This window comes from Dermacentor andersoni, chromosome 2 (assembly GCF_023375885.2).
Source record: "Dermacentor andersoni chromosome 2, qqDerAnde1_hic_scaffold, whole genome shotgun sequence".
NCBI lineage: Eukaryota > Metazoa > Arthropoda > Arachnida > Ixodida > Ixodidae > Dermacentor > Dermacentor andersoni.
In genome coordinates, this window is record NC_092815.1 from 58,196,366 (window position 1) to 58,211,689 (window position 15,324).

Sequence of the window (15,324 nt, forward strand, 5' to 3'; positions counted from 1 at the left end):
CAATAGCTTTCAGCATACATGATACTTGTCTTTTAACAGCGTCCATCCTTGCGCAACAGAGACTTCACACGCCGAACTGTTTCCTTCGCAATAGGGGCGATGGTGCGCTCCGCCCGTGGGCACGGACGCTTTCACGGTGCGCATTGCATTCATTTGATTGGACACACGGGATCCATAAAAAGCGCTTAGACATTTCTCTCTCAGGATTACACGTCTATCTGGCGTTCATGTTTGGCTGAAACTGGCGGCCTATTCTTTCAATTTTAGCTCCACAGTGTGCGAAAGAACTGAAAAAGATGACCGCCCTTCTTGCATTGCTTCTCTTTTCCAAAGTAGTGACTTATTTTTCTGTCTCAGTTTTACTGCAGAAGCACTGTACATTTACGTTCTCGGGTTGGAGACTCGTTGAAACGTAAAGAGCGAACGACGAAATATGAGCACTGTGGTCACGAAATAGCTGGTCACGTGATTTTGGAAAAGGAGAACGCAGTTTCTGAATATTAATGCACGGCCCTTGGTTTCAAAAGACGTGGTTCAACCAAGACTTTGACCCTCCTATATATTTAAACGCGCAATGAAAATAGCATGAACAAATTACAATGTATCTTAAGATCTCTCTTAAAAGGTGAACGACGAAAGCCTACATTTCCTCCTCATATCATTCACCTCATTAGTAAGCATATTAGTCATTTGCAGTCAATTGAAGGCGTTACAATTCATCGTTAGACATATTGGTCATTACTAGTCATTACAAGTCATTTCAATCATTATTAGTCATTACTGGCCATTAGTAAACATTTTAGTCATTTCTAATCAATTGTAGTCGTTACACGCTGTCGTTAGACATATCGGTCGTTTTGTAGTCATTACAAGTCATTAGTAGTTATTTTATTAATGACTACTCATTACTAGACATTTCTAGTCATTACCAGACTAGAGATTTCTAGTAATTTATAATCAATTGTGGCAATCACAAGCCGTCATTAGACATAATGGTGATTTCGGAGTCACTAGTAGTCATTACAAGTCATTAGTAGTCATTATTAGTCATTACTAGTAATTATTAACATCTACCAATTTCTATTATAACGTTATCATTCACTAACTGTCACTATCAACCCTTTTTCATTCCTTAATCTGTCTTTAATCTGTCTTCATATGGCGTGATGACGCTTCAGTGGACGCTGCGGCGGTCAGGCCTGCTGACACAAACTTCCCCATGAGCCTAGAAAGGCTTTCTTTCAATACAATGACACCCAAGTCACCCGTGACGTTTTTGCTATGATGGTTCGCAAACAGTTTAGCGGACGCTTAAAGTAATCTGAGACGCACTATTCTGGACGTCTTTGTGCATTCGGCCTCTTTGATGGTTCTAAGAAAGGCTTTTACCTACTCGCATTTCTCTTGGACCTGAAATGTTGATACGGACGGGATACATTTCAAAGTGAATATATTTCGGTCTTTCTTACAATAGTATGCATTATAGAAATTGAAACTCTTTTGGTATACAAAGACTAGTAAAAAAATAAAATAGGTGAAAAGCAGACAGCAATAAATGTTTGGTCTTCGGGCTGTCTGCTCTTGTCTTTTTTTTTTCTTTGTTGTTAAAATATTTTGGTTCAGCATGCACCCGATTACGATTGCCAGCAAAAGTTGCCCGTGCTCTTTGACACTATGAGCTACTTTCGCGAAAAAAATATTCCCGAAGATTTAGAGGTTTCCATTAAACACGATGGCCCCACGGCCACGCGCAGATGCATAATTGATGGGCAGAAATACAAGAGAGAGAGAGAGGGCTAAATTATTTGAAACAAGGCAGAGAGGCCCGCCTGAGCTAACGCACTCTAGCCTGCTACTCTGCACAGGGGGAGGGGGAACGGGGACATAAGTGTGTGATGAGGGATGATGATGACATAGAAAGAGGGATGTGCAACGGTGAAAGCAAGTTCAACATTCTGTTGATAAACATTCGGAAATCTCATCCATGATGCCACTATCAGGTTCCGTATCAAGTCTGCAGTCACCAATTCAAGTGGACTAAAAGATAAAGGCGCTAGGACGAAGCTGGTGTGTGGGCCTGCCCTGCGTGATCAGCACAAGCGCCAAACAAAAGCTGTATAGCATGTCAAGAGCTGCGATAAGCGGCTCCAGCACGGCGAGCACCTGCAGGACACATTTAGCGGCCGGATTCTCGAAACCACCGACAATCACGCGCATTGCCTCTCCCAGGTGCTTCAGCATTTGCTTCTGTACGCTCTCCTTCTCATTGTGTCCATCTCCTTGCTTTGCCCGTAGTGTCACCGGTTTCATTGGCCCTGTAATTATTGGCTTCATAGTGCAGAGGACCACTAGGGCTCGCTGGCATGGCCGTCGGCCTAGAGGGCAGCGAACGCCGTTCCTTGTCTGTATCAGCCGGGGGAGGTGAATGTTTGCCGCGTGCGGTCATCGACCTTGAATTAGCAGAAGGCGCCGTTACCGTCCTCGATGCACGCACATGCAGAAATACAAGAGTTCTCATGGAAACCATGGGCTAAAGAAATCTATTCCTAGAGTGCGTGGGATCCACCGATTTCTTTTGCAGAAATGCAAGAGTTCTCATGGTAACCATGGGCTAAAGAAATTGGTGTATCTCATGCACTGTGGGAATAGATTTTAGCGAAGCTGTGTATGCTGGTTGCTTTGACTGACGATAACTTGCGGTGATATTGGCGGTGAATGTTTAATTTAGTCAGCGTATAGTCCAAGACGAGAGTGGTGAGTTGATGTTACACGCTACCTTGCGTGCTGTTGTTGGTCTGCGTAGTCAGCAAGAACACACAGGTAAACGTGTTTGCTTGAGGTGTTGTCGTGCGTCATTCTTCATAATGTCTGAGAGGGTTAAGCATTATCATTACCTCACATGGCACATCAAATCGCGGCAGAAGTGTTAAGCTTTAATACAGTTATCGGGCTGCACCTAATTTAATTATTATATTTGTATGTATGCATTGTATACATACATTCGCACTCTGCACCATGTTTCGCTACGTAGCGAAGACGCTCCTGTTTGACGCGACGCGTCTTTCGGGCCTGACTGTCATCGATGCTAAGAGCAAGCTTTGGAGCCATTTTGCTTTCGCATGTTTACTTGCTCCATCTGCATATGTGGCCAGTGTTGCGACGCCTGTTTCTCCAACCTCGACCGGCCTTACTATTGGGTAGCGTGGCGTTGTTGGCGGGCTGCAGGCGTCCGGTAGAGTATGGCGACCAGGTAAGGACGAGACTATTTCTAGTGCGAAACTTGCACTGTTTATTCAATGGTTGGTGAAGGATATGATGAAGAGAATGAATTAATTGAAAAAGCACATTGCGTGGCCCCTTAAATAGGCCCACTAAAATTGTAGGGGGGATCTTGCACTCGTCAACGTCCCGTGACATGCACTGAGTCTGGTCGGGTATAGGCGGCTCATTCCTGCTCCCAGGTGGGTTTGCATGGGCTTGCCTCCTCTGGCGGCAACCCGCGGGTCCTGTTTGGTTCGCGGAAAGCGTTCTCCCCTAGAATTGGACAGTTCGCGGAAAGGGTTCTCCCATTGGTCGCACACACAAAGGGGCCTGTCATCACTGCGGGCCACCTGCCAGACCGGCAACCACTCCAGACAACCATAGTAAATTAGGAATTCATCCTCCGTTTCGGTTGAGCAGGGTCTTTCGAGCATCCTTTTTGCCCGGGGTGTTACGCGCCAACCGTAACACCAGCTCACTGTTGAGACGCCAGCTCGAAGCGCTTTCTTCAGGCTATGGACGATTCTAATGTTTAGACTATCACAGCCCTGCCCGCGACCACCTCCATAGCCCAGCACCTGCATTCTTGTCGCATAGGAAAGGAAAGGAAAGGAAGGAAGGGAGGGAGGAAGGAAGGAAGGAAGGAAGGAAGGAAGGAAGGAAGGAAGGAAGGAAGGAAGAAAGGAAGGAAGGAAGGAAGGAAGGACGGACGGACGGACGGACGGACGGACGGATGGACGGATGGACGGATGGATGGATGGATGGATGGATGGATGGATGGACGGACGGACGGACGGACGGACGGACGGACGGATTGACGGACGGACGGATTGACGGACGGACGGACGGATTGATGGACGGACGGACGGACGGAATATTGCCTAATGCCCTACCTATGTTAAAAAGAAAAAAGAAACGAAAAAAAATATCATGATGAATTCCCACAATCAAATATTCTGAAACCCTATTCTGAACTTTGGTTTTGTACGCCTCCGTTGTTTCTAGTTTCTATACTGTTCTTCCACCGATCTTCCAATCGCCTCTTACTAATCTCTTTTGTGGACATGTTCACCTTCCCCCTGATGTCGCTGAATCCATGGGCTTCAAGGAGGCCGGTAATTCCTAAATCGACCGCCGGGCCGATATCTTCACATTCTAATGAAACAAGCTCCATCGTTTCCCTAGCTTTACCACAGCAAGCACATGCTTCTTCTTCCTTCTTATATCTCGCTTTATAAGTGTGTGTTCTAAGGCGTCCTGATCTCGCTTCGAAAAGTAATGAGCTTCCCTTTGAGTTATCATAAATTATTTTTCCTGATTTTGTTTTTTCCTCTTAAGTAGTTACTCATGACAGGTTTATTTTCCATTATCGCCGCCCATGAGATTACCTCAGCTTCTCTGACTTCAGCTTGACGTTCTTTCTTGCTGCGTTGCTCACCATACAGCCCGCACACTTGCTGGCAAGCATCCTAGTTCTTTTCCTGCACTGTGAATCAATGTTATTCCTGTACAAATACACTGAACATTCTCCAACACATTTCTTCCATATTCCTCATTCATTCTTCATAATTAATTTTACTGTGAGGTTCCCTCACTTCAAAACTTGTCAACTTGTCAACTTCAAACTTGTCAGCCCACATCAGCCTGCACAGCTTCATTTGTAGTCACCCGGTGAACGCACAATGCGAGGCGCCCGATTGACCTTTAGTTACCATGAGTCCTGATTTTACCCCTGTTTTAAAGCCAACAACCGCATTTCCAAATGTAAGTCCTGGAACCATTACACCTTTCCACATATCCCAGAGTACGTCGTACTTATTGTATCCCCATAGCGCTCTGTGTTTCATTATGGCCACATTTCTCTTCCCTTTTACTGTTAGTTTTTCCTGTGTTTCCACATATCTATTGCCTTCGTTTATCCATATACCAAGGTATTTATATTCTTTTACCAGAGGTATTTCCTGGCCCTGCGTTGTCACTGTCTGTTCGCTCTTTTCGTTTAATACCATAACACCTGATTTTGAACGCAAAATTTCAGACCTAACGTACCTCCTTCCTGTCCACAGATATCGGCCAGACGTTGCATATCACTTTGCTAGTTAACTAGCAACAGAATTTCGTCCGCATAAACCTGGACACTGCTGCTTTACTACTGTACCCGCTTGTTTGTGCAAGAGAATAAACGCGATATTACTTCCTTTTAGTGCCCTTTCCATCCTCACCATGTACATCATAAACAGCAGTGGGGATAAAGGGCACCCCTGCCTCAGTCCCACAGTGATCTTGATATCAACTTTCTCTTCGCTCCTCATACCTTCCCATTCAGCGCAAACAGTATTTTCTCGGTAAATCTCTCTCAAAAGCTGTAGATAATCGCCGCCTAAGCCTTCTGTTTCCAGAATATCGCCCAACATGTAGCGGTCTACCTTGTCATACGCTCCTGTAGTGTCTAAAAAGGATTCATATAACGGTCTCCTCTCTGCTCTTGATATTTCAATACACTGAGTAAGGGCAAAGAAGTTATCATCCAAACGCCTACCTATTCTGAAGCCATTCTGAAGTTCTCCCGAAATACCATTATTCTCTGCTCGTGCTTGCAGCTTTAGCTTAACTGCCGGTATTGCTAACCTGTATATTACCGATGTAATGGCCAATGGTCTATACGCGTGAATTCTATCTTTTCCCCCTTACCTTCATAAATTAAACTCATTCTGCTTAGTCGCCAACTGTCTGGTATTCGTCTATCTTTTAAGACTTATTTCTATTGCTTTCAACAGAGCTTTCCTACATTTTGGTCCTAGTTCATTAACCAGCCTAACGGGAACGTAGTCTAGCCCTGTTGCTATTCGCTTTGAAATTTTTTCTTCGGCTTTGTTCCTTTTGAAATTTGTCAGCACCAGCTCCGTTTCCATCTGGTTCTCTTTCATGCCCCTTTCTTCCTCAACTGCAACCTCGTCATTACCTTGGAAAGCATCGGCTGTTATTTTTCGGTTGTAATTTGCTGCCGAGTTCCCTTACAGTTTGTTTACATCTTAGTCTAGCATATGTTGTATTGTTGTTGACTTCCTCCCTAATAATTTCATGTGCTTCCAAAATATTCTAGGTGCAGCCTTCTTTTTCTCACGTATTTCTGACAACCAACGTTCACTTTCACCATTCCTCTTTGCTTGCACCAGTATTTGAACCATAGACTTTTTCTCCTGGCATAATTCCCATTTACTGGCTACTTCATCCTGCGGCAACTGCGCCTTCTTTGCCTGCCTGTGCTCTCGGAATGCTTTCTGTCGTTCGGCTATCGCTTCGCGTATCCTCCTGCTCCACCAGCGTTTCTGTTTCATTTTTTCCTTTCCAAAGAACATGTTGTTTCTTTTTCCATATTTCTGTCGTTATCACACTTAGAAGGTGACTATATTTCCCCTTTTTGCTTGGCCATTTGCCAAGTTGTTCCTCAACTCTTGAGTCTGTGTTTGTTATTTCTCAGTGTACAAATTTGTACTGACCATCTTGCGCTCCTTACTGTCTTTCCCAAGCGCATGTCCAATTTTCAGAATGATACGTTTATGGTCACTCCCTATGCTGCTATACCCTTCCTTGTCAATGATCATTTCTCTCAACTTATTATGAATTCTTTCTGTCATCAGAGAGTAATCAATGGTCGATTGCCGCTTTCCCACTTCCCAAGTGGTTTGCCCCAACACACTTAGGCCCTGTATTCCCGATAGCGAAGTTAAGTTGCACAAAGATCAAAGATCTGGGATTGACTTCCCGTTGTTGTCGGTATAGCCATCTAAAGCCTGTATGTGGGAATTCATGTCACCTAATAGGATAATTTCAGCATCATTCCCGAAACCCTTCTCACCTCCTCACCTCCCTGTTTACTTCGACAACCTCGAAACCTTTCTCTCGGCTGATTTTCCATATTGCCTCATTAGCAGCCACTACGTCTCTTTGTACATGACTATCACGTACAAAGATGTCACGTACAAAAGAATGCATGGAGGCGAGCGCCCTCTGGTGGTGTTGCAAGAAACCCAGCGGCACGCGTAAGAAAACCATCACAGAATCAGCATCCGGAAAGTTGGGATAAGAGGCAAAGAAAGCTTCGCTTTAATAAAGTCACAGGATTTCAGGGTAAATGGATTTGTTTGCCTTGGGAACTGGATGTTTGTAGTTGTCTGCCAGTTACTTGTTGCCCTAAACGTATGAGTGGGAAAAAGATCTAGGATGTGTAACTCTATTTCTTTTAAAATTGATGGACTCATTTGCCAATTAATGGTGGTCGTGACGGTGGAAATTGTACTCTTCATCAAATTGTCCCTTTGCTTCCCTGACGTTTCGAAATATATTTGTATAGTTAGGGGTGTTACCTAAGCGACCTTCACTGAAAAATGCGGCACGCTGCCTTTCTTTCTGGCTGGTTGTGTCATTGTGTCGAATACGGCCTATATGAAGAAAGCTGGTAGCGTATTCTGTAAGTGTCCACTTCGTGGACATGTCCATTTCGTGAGCTGCTGAAGTGCTGATTGGCTGGGGGCACCTGTCTCCTTGTCACCCGTACCCCAGCCAAGCCAATCAGAAATTCAGTAGCAGACGAAATGGACATGTGCAGTAGGTGGACATTTATGAATACCCCGCCCCCCTCCCACCCTCTCCCCCTTGATGTGCTGCATAAGCAATGTTTCGCGACAGCACCATTTCTCGACAATAGTTGGCGTTTCATCGTTTTCCCGCCCTTGTCTTTTCATATTATTATTCGACCTATCGTTTTGAAGCTCTTCACTATTTCTGCGTGATCCATGGGTCCTCCGTTCATTGCAGAATGAGCGAGAAGAACCGTTAGCGGTTAACCGCCGTGGCTCGCGATGCTGTTCCGCACCGCAAAAATCTTCTCAGCCTCTTAGCCTTGAAAGCAATCGTTAACGCACAGCCATCGCAAACGCTGAAAGCATTTTATTTGCGCCCCAGTTCAACCTCAGACTCATTCTTACGCATAGGTTTCGCTATACTGCAGCTTAGCTCCGCTTCTCCAATTAATCTCGAGCACGTCTCGTAGTGAGTGCGATGCAGTGCGTCAAGCATCGACAGACAACGCTTTCAGACGAACGGCTCGAGAGCCGATGCCGATACTTTCCCACGCTTTGCGAGTCGCCAGGACACAGCCCTTCCTTTGTGTTCTCCTGCCGGCGGCCGTCAGCTGGTGCTCAGTGCGACACGGCGCGGCAGCGGATAACGGGCGCAGAGAGCGGCTTGAAAGGAAGCAGAGGACGCGGGTGAGAATGCTGATGCCTCCCGAAGGAGAGCACATGCAGAGACAACGTGACGGCAGAGTGAAGCGGGCGTGGGGGAAGAAAGCCGCCGCCGAAAGGAGACACCGGGCCTGCCATCGTATCTGAGCGGTGGGCATCAAGGGAATGGGCAGGGACCGAGAAGATGCCGGGCGCGTTCATATTCGTGTCGAGGCCGCATCGGCGTCCAAGGTGGCTCTGACAGCCTGACGACGAAAGGAAAAGCGTCGACGTCGTCCGGTTTCCTTCATCATTTTCTCGCCACAGGACGTGCTCGCCACTGGCGATTCTTCCCATGTCAGGCTGAAATATTCTGAAGAAGCGCTGAGAGAAGCATCGGTCAGATGAAAGACGCAATTATCTTATCTTTACGGATATGATTTGTGTAGACAGTCGCAGAAGAACAAGAGAGAAAACTAGTTATGTCTGTAGGTTTCATCGTGGTGTTTTTAGGCTTTATTTGCTTTCGGATGTTCTAGCTAGGCGTATCTGAGTTAGATGCAAAACATCAGAATGTTCGATTACGTTTCTTACCCTTCAGACGTAATCAATGTTACTCATTGCAATGATAATATTTTAACCGCAGCACCTTAGAGGTAGTTCAGCGAAGAGCTGGCAATGTTTTCTTCTGTGGTGCCCTCCCAGCCACCCCCCCCCCCCTTTCTCCTATTTTTTTTTTTTTTTTTTTGCCAGTCCCTGTTGTTAGTTCCTCATTTTCTACATGCCAATGCAGAAAAGCCCCCCATACATGTGAAAGAAAACCGGCAAACTTCGTCGGATAATTTGGTGAACAGCTATCTTTTTCTGTCAATCTAAATGTCTCTTCATAAATGAAGATAAACTACCGTGTCCGGTTTGTCAATAACCGATAATGGTAGTATTTTTTATTACAAATTTTCTTCAACGGGTCATGTTCTTAGGCGTGCGATTAAAAACCCTGCAGGAGAAATCTATGTGATTCCTGCACTTTAATAAAACGAATGCGCAACAACTGTTTGGCTTAGATATACTGAGTGCAGGTTCTCTGCTAACGTCCCAGCTGTCTATGCATGGAATTGTTACTGTTTTTCATCATTTTATCTCTTTCTGCGTGTGTTCTTATTCTGGATACATGTCTCGACCACGATTTTATCATTTCGTAACCATTTGAAAACTTTATTCGATACTATTACAGGAAAACCGGTCCCCTCAGTGCTAGGTCAAATATTTAATCTTTCGAAACTTGTGAATAGAAGTTCAGCGTTCTCCGAGAAAATTACTTTTTAACGCATATGTAGATGGGCATATCAAACCGAATTCTTTTCTACATATTATAGTTCGTTTAATAGGACAATAGGAAATATTTCTACTCAAAAGCAATTTTTATGTTCCTTGAAGAAAAAGACAACGGTGAGCGTACGCACCCCACGTCAGCTCCGTGTTTCTCGAGGGATTCTTGGGGAAAAATCACCAAATTGATCGGCAAAACCAACACGGATCAACGCTGCAAGTCAGCGCGATCGCCCTGACACCTAATTCAGATGGGAGGACCGATGTTTGACCAAATTACGCCTGCACGGCAGCCGTTGGCGGCTTCGCCTCAACTCTGGCGACGTCGCTTCCCGCGTGCTCAGCGGGCAGGAATTTTAGCAACATGGAAGTATCAGTCGAGGGAGAAGACGTTACGCAGGAAGACTACGACGATAGCACAGGCTGGCGTCCAGTTATACGACGTAAAGCCAAGGAATCAACGCCACAGCGACAACCCGTACCAGTCGACGGGAGATGGCAATAAACAGATAGAGCGACGTATACGACAAATCACCAAGGCGAGCAGAGTGCCGTATATACCCAAGGAGGAATACAAGATAATAGTAAGGCCAAGAGGGAGGTTTCGAGTCTCCGTCTACACGAGTATCCACATTGTCCAAAGCATCGTCAAGGCGGCCAGCCTACCCGAAGAGGCACGAGAGCAAGACACGATATGTGTCAACTATGAACAGAACATAATAGTGATCAGTAATCCCAATGAAGAACACGCCGACAAGTACAAGAAGATCATTTGCATAAGGACGAATACACAGGAATATGAAGCTAGCGCTTACGAAGCGGCCGCCGACAATACATCCAAAAGAGTGATCTGAGGTATAGGACTGGAAGACAACGCACAAGACATCGTGAGAAAAGTAATCACTCTAAGAAAACCTGCAGCAACTGCCGCCAAGAGAATAGGCAACCCAACAAACGTGATTGTTCTGTTCAGCGGATACAAGGTCCCAAGCTACGTGAGATACGGTGCTGCCTTGTTGCGGTGCGCGCTATAGAAGAAACAACTGGACATGTGCTACCAATGTGGACAATTAGGACACAGAGCAGACGTGTGTCCTAACCCCGACGACAACATTTGCCGAAGATGCGGGTTGGCGGATCCTCCCGGAAACCATGAATGCAAGGCTAAGCGTCCGCTATGCTACACGGATCACCCTACAGCAGATCGAGAATGCAAGACAAGATACAAGATCCCCTTCCTGGTGAAGGAACGTCGCTGGGAAAGAATTAAACAAGAAAGAGACAAAGAAGAAGAAAGCAACACGACGCAAGATGAGCCGCATGGCCTAAGCATTCTGAAGAATCGGCCGGAACCCCCTTCGAAACCTTCGAAAGGGCGTAGCAGATCCAGGTCCAGGAGCAGAGGCAGGTCGAGGTCCACAACCAGGTGGAGCAGATCCAGGTCTAGGAGCAGAGCCAAGGCCAAGGCCAAGGAACCCCTGAGTTCTGGAGGCACCACGCCAACACCAACGGTGAGCTGGGCAAGCGCGGCCAAGGGAAGGCGCGCGGAGGCGGAGGCTGTAGCTAATCATTAATTAGAGGAAGAGCTGGCACAGCTAAAACAAGTCGTTGCAGAAATGAAACAAATGGCAGTATTGAGTGAGGAGAATAAGAGATTAAAAGAAGTTTCCAAACAGCAAGTCGAAAAACGAAAGCAGAGCGAAAGTTTAAGAAACACAATGGAGAGCGAGAATGTGAACATAGAAGAAAACAGTGATACGTACTCCACAACTTAAACGCAAAACCGCACAGATTATTGCGGACAACATGACCAAACCCAAGAAAACTAAAACCCCAAGCATAAGAAAGGAACGCCTAGCAGAATTTGAGCCCAAACTTGAGCAAAAGATAGAAGAGCACATGAGCCAGATTGAAGAATCAATTAAGGCGGCCATGGTCGACAAAGTCGCACAACAACTGCGACCCATACAGCAACATTTTGAGAATATAAACGCAAGATTATCGAGGGTAGAAGAAAGAATGGACGCTGCAGCCCCTCCAAAGGAAATAGAAACAGTCCAGGCAAGTCCCAAGCCTTCCTTATTGCTCAGGCCGTCAATACTAGACCCGACGGCCTCTTGTATCACAGCGTAATCATGGTCAGGCAAAGAAAAGGCAGATATGCCATATGGCAATGGAATTGCAGAGGTTACCGAAATAAAAAATCGAATCTGTATCAATACCCCAAAACAAAAGATAAGCCAGACGTATTAATTCTACAAGAAACGAATGGTCTCGCCAGACTGTCAGGGTACCAATCCACAGGCAATGCCGTAGGAGAAACCAAGGCCCTTACCACCCTTGTCAGAAGAGACCATACGGCTGTACAGCATGATACAAGAGTCACAGACATAGACAACATACTACTTGAAATTATACCATCAAGGAAGAGAAATAATAGTATATTCATTCTAAACGTATACAGCAGTCCAAAATTCAAGAGGCACAGATTCTTAACACTAATGAAGCGCACGCTCAACGTACCAGGTGCCCGGAAGGTGATAATAGGTGGAAACTTTAATGCCGCCCACATCACGTGGGAGTACAAGTACATCCACACCAAAGGCAAAAATTTATGCCTCGGCTACCAACAGGAAGGTCCAACACTCGTCCCAACACCCAACAACGCCCACAAGGCAAGGCAACAGCGTCTGTGACGACTCCACACCAGACCTCACCTTCGCTAAGAATATACAATCCATAAGATGGCTAAATACACAGGTAGACCTGGGGAACGACCACACCATCACTGAAATCTAGCTCAATGGAGGCCCCGACAAACGCACGGGTAATCAACTCAAATTAGTTGATTGGGGGAAATTCAGAAATATAAGAAAAGAGAGAAACACAGAAACCATTAGAGACCTTGACCAGTGGACAGCCAACATAAAGGTACACCTTTCCAAATCAACGAAGGTGATCCCACAAGAGGCTCAGTAAGAAGCGACAGACAGCAGGCTCTCGCACATATGGGAGGCCGAACAAGGGCTGCAGAAACGATGGAAAACGCAGGAACATAACAAGAGATTAAGGAAGAAGATAGCCTTACTAAACAAAGAAATATAACAATATGCACAACAGCTCCAAAGACGACAATGGGAGGAACTATACACGGAGAGGGATCAGAAACTTAGCACGAGCAAGATATGGAGGCTACTCAAACGTCTCCTTAACCCAGAGGAAACAAAACCGATGCACAGGCAAAACATGCACAAGATCCTACACGCGTATAATGTAACAGAGCAAGAATTTTTGAAAGAGGTCGAACTCAAGTACATATCACAGGCATCGACGTGTATTCATACCGAATATGAAGGGGAACAGAACTCCAACCTCGATGAAGAGTTTAGCGAAGCAGAAATAACAGCAGTCCTGCACAAGCTCACCACCAAATCGGCACCGTGCCCAGACGCCGTTACAAACAAGACACTCATAAACGTGGACGACGCGTCCATTGGCAAACTAGCAGAATATATTAACGAATTCTGGAAACACGGAAAGATACCGCAGCAGTGGAAGACGGCACAAGTCATTCTAATACCAAAGCCTGGCAAACAAATACAACTCGGGATTCTAATACCCATATCTTTAATTTCCTGCGTGGACAAACTAATCGCGCATGCCTTCCTCGCGAGGCTCACCAACTACATAGAAGGCAATGACTTACTCCCAAACACGATGATAGGATTCCGAAGAAACCTGTCTGCACAAGACGCCATGCTGCAACTGAAGCATCAAGTAATAGACGAATCTGGGAGATCGACTCGAGCCATCCTCGGGCTAGATCTCAAGAAAGCATTCGACAATGTGGCACACCAAACCATACTGCACCAAATCAGCAACCTTGGCTTGGTCGAGCGGACGTACAACTATATACGAAACTTCTTAACGGATAGAGAAGCAAAAATCACGGTAGGAGATCTGATGTCCGAGAAAGTGCCTATTCGCAGTGCAGGCACACCGCCGGGATCAGTTATATTGCCTATGCTCTTTAACCTGGCTCTGATTGGTCTTCCTAGCAAATTACAAAGAATCGAAGGACTTAACCACACAATCTATGCATACGACATCACGTTATAGATAAATGATGGCAGTGATGTATTGATTGAACAGAGACTACAAGAAGCTGCTGAAACAGCGGAGAAATACCTAGAAGGCACCGGTCTAACATAGTCGGCCGAAAAATCTGAGCTGTTGCTGTACAGACCAACGCTAAAGGGGAGACCTCCCAAGAGCTACAACACACAAAGCTACAAAGATATACAACTGATGACCCAAGATGGACAACCCACACCCAAAGTCGAGAAGATAAGGGTGTAGAGAATGATCATAGAAGCCAAGGGCACCAACGGAGAAACTAGTCACAAAATCGAAACCAAAGTTTCTCAGATGATGCGATTAATCAAGATAATCACCAACAGGCACGAGGGAATGAAAGAAGCAAGCGTCATGAGAATCATCCAGGCGTTCGTCATAATCAGATCACGTATGTGGTGGCATACCGCAGATGGTGCGCCGCAGAAAAGAAGAAGCTAGACGGCCTGATTAGGAAGATATATAAACAAGCGATTGGACTCATGCTAAGCACGAGCACGGCGAAACTACTAGAGCTGGGACTGCACAACAAGCTAGAGGAGCTAAAGAAGCGCAACGTATAGCGCAATACGAACGCCTCTCCAAGACGACGACGGGCAGACACATCCTAGATAAATTAGGGATCCGCTACCACACAAAACACGGAGACAAACGGGACATATCCAAGGAAATAAGGGCCAAACTCACGGTACCTTCCTTACCCAAGAATATGCATCCTGTGCACCACGAGGGCAGCAGAAAAAGCAGGGCAAAAGCATGGCGAAGAACTACGGAAGGAACAAGGACGCAGTCTTTGTAGACGCTGCAAACACAAACGCACCTTTGTCGCTGCAGTGCTTAACCACAACAGACAATGCTAAACACGACACGCATCGAAACGGCGCAGGAAGCGGCTATAGCGTTAGCCATAGTACAAACGAACGCATACTATATAATCAGCGATTCCCAGACGGCAGTACGCAACTTCGCGAACGGCCGGATCTCAGCTGAGGCGCGAAACATACTCAGAAAAGGCAAACCAACAAGAGAAGACAGATGCGTCCAAATCCTGTGGATACCAGCCCACACCACCGACTCAACGGGAGAGGACAGCCCTAACGCGGTGGCACACAACGTAGCTCGAGGACTGACTTTCCGAGCGGCGACGAACGTAGACCCCTCGACAGGGACCTCCGAGGTATGGGAATGGGAAGACAGAATGACCAGGTTCAACGACATCACCAACCATTATAAGATGCAAAGATGCACTTTATCCACCACCCCATCGACAACTCACTAGATCGTAAGCTGTCCAGTGGCGGCAATTACAAACCAAATCATAAAAGAGCCCGATACTAATGCACGCTATTTATCCAGACATATACGAAACAGATAG